A 7,161-nucleotide genomic window follows, 5' to 3' on the forward strand; every position below is an offset into this window, starting at 1 on the left:
TCTTAGAAAAGAGGGGCCTTCCCATAGAAGACAAAGATAAATGATCTTCATCGATTAATGAATGAAGAAATGTAAAATATCAATGAGATTGATCTATTCTTATTTCATTTTATCCATTATTCTCCGATTGGTTTATAGATCTGGAGGTTATTAGTCTTGACTAAGATTTGCTCCTTCATCTTTTTTGATTGATTTGTTCAAAAAGGTTCCAATATCTTTTGAAGCAAACAATTTGGCGCCGTCTGTGGAGATTTCTTAGTGAAAACCTCCTAGTCTCCTCCAAATAGAAAACCAGAAACACGATCACCCACCGAGAGGAACGGTAAGTGAATCTCACACGCCAGCCTAGATCATGATGCTATATACCATCAAAAGTTGCAACCAATATCATCCCCCGCATGTCGGGCATCACATGAACCAGTCAAAACAAGCCTGGCCCGCAATAAACCAAGGCATAAAAAGGAAGGGGAGCAAGACCGAATACATCTACCAAAATCGGAAAACACCATCATCGTCAACCATCGGAACGCCAAGCAGAGCAAGTAACGCCACCGATCCACCTTCGTTCACCAACTCATCAGATCGGGATAAGGAGGATATCATCCTAACCCACCTTCTATTGAGTGCCTAAACAAGAACGTAAGCGCAGCACGGGCAAGCAAACAAAGAAACATCTAACTGAAGAATAGGAAATTGTCACGGAACCACTGAAATATCGTCCACCAGACAAACCCGACGCCTCGGAAGCAATACCCTTCGAACGATACCTTATCTCCCTCACTCAAAAGGTGTCCCAAGAAAGTCTCCTTGGGGACTTAAACATCAGGTCGACAAGGAGGAACCCCCCCCCCCCCTGAGGTCAAAGCATAATTCATCGTCCCACCCGCCAAGTCGACATCCCAAAACGAAAAACAGAAAGGTTAGACAGGAAAACTCCAACGTGTGTGAAACGAGTGCGAGCTAAGCAGCAGCATTTCCCGTTCTCCGATATCACACTCCCCGACGCAAGCAAAATTAAACTGGCTAGGACTCATCCTCGAAGTCCCTACGGGCGGAGTGATTCGCCAATCCACACGATGCCCCGAAATGACTAACAACGAGGCCGAGTATGAAGCTGTGATTGCAGGATTGAAATTAGCCCAAAAATATGACGCTAACGACTCGTCTTACATAGCGACTCCCAATAAGCGATGAATCAAGTCACTGGGACTTTCTAAATCAAAGAACCGAGATTACAAAAGTACCAGTCAGAAATCCGTAAACTACTACCGAAATTCGATGAATGCCGCCCCAGCCAGACACCAGGGGCGCAGAATGCCGAAGTAGACGGCCTCCCCAAATTAGCGGCATCCACCAAAAATATCAATAAAGAAAACGTGGTCGCCCTCCTCCATTCCTCGATAGACCATGTCGAGATACATTCTATAAATCTGACTTGGGACTGGCGCAATCGTGTCGTGACATATTTGCAGGAAGGAACGCTCCCGCAAGATAAGAAGGAAGCCAAAAGGCTCTGAATACAGACGGCCAGGTACACCTCGTGAATCACGACCTTTACGAAAGGACGTTCGGTGGCCCCCTGGCCAAATGCCTCGGACCAAACTAAACAAGGCGAGTATTATAAGAAGTACACGAGGAGCACTATGGTGCTCAAACGGGAAATTGTGCCCTCGTCAGATGCCTCATCCGTGCGCGACACTACTGATCCACCATAAAAAAATGAGGAGCCGCAGACTACGTCAGAAAATGCGAACAATATATATTGCAGGACAACTACTGTACTCCATCACTTCGCCATGGCCATTCATAAAGTGGGGGATGCATATTGTCGGACCCCTTCCAGTAGGGCGAGGTAAAGTACGCCCCCTTTTGGTTTAAACTGACTATTTTTCTAAATAGGTGGAAGCAGGTGCGTACACTCAAATGCTTGGGCAAGAAGTTATCGCATTCACGTGGAAAAATATAATATGCCGCTTTGGCATTCCCAAAGAAATCCGCTTTGGAAAATGTCGCCCACCTCAAATACTTCCATTTCTGAAAAGAGGCACCTCCTAAATCGCACTTCCTCCCCCACCCGGGTTTTGTCCCTATCAGGTTCTCTGTGAGATTTCTGATGAGGCGACAAGGGAAACGTCTCGAAGTTCGGAGTGTTGTTCATCACCCCGCCCATCGACATGGTCTTCGAGCCGAGTAATGAAGGGACTGTGTATAGATAGCCAAATCCCCATTGTATATACAAAGTCAACACATGTTTCCTACAAGAATATAATCAAAATCTCCAATGTATGAACGAAACTAGCATCCACGATACTCCAACAAATCTCCAATGTATGAATGAAAAAAGAATCCACGATACTCCAGCAAACAGAATAGAGCGCCATACTTAAGACGGGTTAATATTTCGACGAAAGATCGAAATAACACCCTTTAAGGCCAAGGGCCTCCGCCAACAAGATACGAGTTCGACTTCGATCGAATAACGACGGGTTAATATTTCGACGAAAGATCAAAATAACACCCTTTAAGGCCAAGGGCCTCCGCCAAAAAGAGGAGTTCGACTTCACTCAAACAACGACGGGTTAATATTTCGACGAACGATCGAAATAACACCCTTTAAGGCCAAGGGCCTCCGCCAAAAAGACGAGTTCGACTTCGCTCGAACAACGACAGGATACTGCTTCGAAGCCAGTTCGAAAGTAACGTCCCAATGGCTAAGGCCCGACAAATAGACAAGTTCGACTTCGCTCGAACAACGACGGGATACTGCTTCAAAGCCAGTTCGAAAGTAACGTCCCAATGGCTAAGGCCACCGACAAAAATACGAGTTCGAATTCAATCGAACGATGACGGACCAACATTTCGACAAAAATTTGAAATAATGCCCCTAAGACCAAAAGCCATCGCCGAAGATAACCGGGACTCGCGACGGGATGATACCTTGATATAAGCTCGAAAATAAAATCCCTACGGTTAAGGCCGTTATTAGAAAGAAAATCCGATAACGTTCAGATGTTGATAGATTAGCACCTCGATACGAGGTGAAAAATGCCGTCCCGTCAGCTAAAGCAGTCACCAAGGCTCCATTCAAACCGAGCGACCTTGAAGTCCCCTAAGAAGCGGGAGGTCAGCATGCAGAAATCTACTTTGCATCAACATAATGAAGAGCAAAACAAGAAAAGGAGTACGGAAGGCATATAACAATGAAAAATCCTCTTCATACAAAGCCACTGCGCAAACAACCGTAAATTACCTACAGCTAAAATCAACGGAGTCCAAGAAAAGAACAATAAACAACAAAAAAAAAGGAAGAGAAACAAAGACAGCAATTCTCTCACTCGACACCATCCCTAGGAGATCCTCCCTCATCGCTCGCACCCTCATCAGCTTTCGGTGTTGCAGAGTCATACCCACAATTTACACGAGCCTCTCGTGCCTTCACTCGTGCTCCTTCATACGCGGCCTCATTAACTTTGCCCGCCTCCCACAAACTCTTATAGATATCCCGCTAGGCTTCAGCATGAACCCAAAGCTCGTGTAAATAACGAGAAGCAGCGGCGGATGAAGATTCGACTTGAACTAATAGTTGTTCCTTTTCGGCCTCAAGAGCAGCGACCCGGTCTGCTAGGGTCGATGCATCTCGGTCAATCTCGCCAATGCGCTCCTCAAGCCTCGCTTCCCTCAACGTGGCCGTCGCTCTCTCCGACTCCTGCTCGGATTGGAGGACGCGGATGGTGTTCTCTAAAGCCGCAGCCCTCGCCAAAGCCGATGACCAAGCACTCTCGATATTTTCCAAACAGGCAACTTTTCTCTCCAACTCGGTCAACTTCCCTATCCACTCCGCGCTCATCGCCTCGACCCTGATAAGGTTCTGATCCATCTCCGATTGCATAGACCTCAACTTCTCCTGAAGATGTTCGCACTCTGCAGCAACCTCTTTACCCAACTCAAGCTCTTCGTCCTTGGCACGAAGTTGCTCCTCGAGTACATTACTCCTACGGATAGCCTCCATCAGTTGCTGATCACTCTTCTCCAACTCCTCGCCGAGGGATCGAGCATTAGGGTTCGCCCTCAGCCGTTCGTGCATCTCACGTCATTTATCGCGATAGCGCCGATATTTCCCCAGCATCGTCAGGAAAATCTTGGCCCGAGTATCAGCTCTGCGGGCACTCTCAATCTCCACCATGTACGTCTGGAAAAAAAACAGGCTAAGGCCGGGCCGCCAAGAAAAACGAAAGGAACATAAAAGGAAAGCGAAACGTACCCTCAAGCCCATAGCGGCAACTTCGTGCATCAAATCAATATCGGGAACGTTCCGGAGAGCCTCGCTCTCGGCGGCGAAGGACAAGAGGTCAAACTGCGGCACCAGGTCCTCCGTATCTCCCAAAAGGTTGATGTCCGACGGAATCTCTAGAATACGGGAGGGCCCTCCCGCCTGAACCATCGAATGGGTAAGACCCTCTTCAAACATCCTAACATCATCAGGATCAAGATCAGACTCGGATTCGTAGTCATCAACCACGACACCCTTTCCCCATTCCTGCGGCCGAGGAAAAAGCACAAACAGGTATCGCGGACGAAGGTCCGTCCAAAGTAACAGCAACGGCCTCAGAAGTCTAATCCCCGTCATGGCCGGTGGCAGGTCAATCACAGCGGCAAGAACTTTCGTCAATGGGTTGGAAATAGCAGCTGGGCACCGCCTCTGTAGGTGGAACGACATCGACCCCCGCTTCAGATCCCGTCAAGGGAAGGTCTTCTTCTAAACATATCACAGCTGAAGGAGCTATTTCAAACTCCACTCGCCGCCTTTTCGATGACTCCTCCCTTTCCTCGGCACGGGGAGATTTCCTCACTAGGGAGGCGACATGGGCTGACCTCTCAGGTCGAGTAGTGACCTCCGCGTGTGCGGCCGTAGCCGTAGATTCGACTGAAGCGGCCCTCGATGAAGCGCGGGCAGCAGACGCCGATGCAGGACGAGCAGACGAGGCAGGTTGACGGAAAGCTAATGGAGGAGCCTTCGCTCTCCGCACTCTTCCTAGCATCAACAAACATCACATAAGAAACCAAGTAAAAAGAGAAGGAGAAAGAGTAGCGAACAAAGACAATATTACTCACCAGTAAGGGGCTTGCGTCCATATTTCTCATAGAAAGACGACCATGTACGGACACCCGGCGTATGAGGAAGGATGGCACTCACCCATTCGCGGATACCATCAACGGGGGCAAGAGGCAGCTTCGCGGCTAAAAAAACACAGTTTAGTATTACCCAAATAAAAAGCGGTCAAGCACTATTCCGATAGAAGGCATAGAAACTTACGGGCGAAGTTCCATTTCTCAGGGAACCCCGAAGGATCCGCCACAAGGTGTTCGGTCCGCACGTAAAAGTAATTCTCGTAGAAACGACGGTTGGCTCTATCGCCCATCTTCACCACCAGACTCTTCGACCCCCGGCGGCGCATGTGAATCATCGTGCCACGAATGAGTTGAGGGGCAAAAATATTGAGCATATGTCCCAAGGTGATTTCACGACCAGCAAGCTCCGCAAACTTGAGCAGCATAAGGAACAATTTGTATAGGTACGGCGAAAGCTGCGCTGGGCATACCTCATAAAAACGGCAGAAATCTACCACCAAGGGAGGGAGAGGAAACGTGCATCCGACAATAAAAGGGTAGGCGTAGAACGCACAATACCCTGGACGTCAAAATGGACTATGTCGTCCCCCACCGCCGGCAGTATTTCAACATGGCGAGGGATCCCCCACCTGGCCTTCAATTCTGCGATTCCCTCCAGTTATGACGGATGGAGCAGGTTCCGGTTCCTCCCCAACGGGGCTGTGAAAATCACTCCATACTTTTCCAGGGAGAGGCAAGATTTCAGCCACCGATGGGACCTCCTCATCCTCTACCACTTCTGCTCCTCCAGTGGCCAGAACATTGTTTTCCGGCGCCGGAGTTGTGGCAGAAAGATCAGTGCGAGAGGAATCGCCAGCCATTTGAATCGATTTGATAGAGCAAGAAGATAAAGAAAAGGAGAGACGAAAATTTCTGGCCAACTAAAGGAAATAAAAAATCCGAAGTATCGGGAGGAAAGAGGATTAGCAAAATTTTCTTAAGCGAAGGCAAATAATGTGTCAAATCGAATGGCGCAATCTTATTTATAAGAGACATAAATTTTTTGAGCACGAAATCTAAGAGTCGTCAATTGAAGTTGATAGGGCATAAAACGGTTCAAACCCCTAGGAACGTGTGTCATAATGGCAAATAACCATAAATGACGCTTCAAGACAAACGATGTTCAGGTTCCGAAACGACCAAAACGGTTCGAGGGTATCAAAAAGACGCCGTCATATTGCTAGAATCTAAAGACCATACCCAAGGGATAGGTGATCAGATTTCTCTTAGATATGTAACGACCGTAAATCCGCCTACCAGGCCCGACAAGAGGCAACCCCGGTAGACGGAGAGACTAACTGTATTGGTCAAAATCTGATCGCTGCAGTCGGCTTGACCAAGATCCCGCCTAAGCGACGAGATGGTGAAGGACGACACGGTTTGCTCCGCAACCCCGTACTTACAATGCCCACCGTAACAGAGAACGACGCTCAGGGAACGACGAATGCGGACGTCGTGCGAGTTTGTATTGACCTATAGTGAGAATTTCATAACTATATATAGGGGAGGAGTCTTTCAAGAAAGGGGGGCTTTTTCTCTCTCTCTCTAGCTTCGCCTCTGTATTCTTCTTAGAAAAGAGGGGCCTTCCCATAGAAGACAAAGATAAATGATCTTCATCGATTAATGAATGAAGAAATGTAAAATATCAATGAGATTGATCTATTCTTATTTTATTTTATGCATTATTCTCCGATTAGTTTATAGATCTGGAGGTCATTAGTCTCGACTAAGATTTGCTCCTTCATCTTCTTTGATTGATTTGTTCAAAAAGGTTCCAATATCTTTTGAAGCAAACAATAGTTGTATGTATTAATTTACTAAATTTAATTCTAACGAGAACATAGCGCACAATCAAAATTGTACAGTTAGATCATCTCCACGCACAGTGTATGTGTGATTGCAACGTGTGTTATTGTTGCTAGACACATTACATATATGTGGTCATACACTACTAAAAGTTAGGACATGAACAATTATTTTCTCAATTTGCTA

The sequence above is a fragment of the Nicotiana attenuata genome, chromosome 2, assembly GCF_001879085.1.
Source record: "Nicotiana attenuata strain UT chromosome 2, NIATTr2, whole genome shotgun sequence".
NCBI lineage: Eukaryota > Viridiplantae > Streptophyta > Magnoliopsida > Solanales > Solanaceae > Nicotiana > Nicotiana attenuata.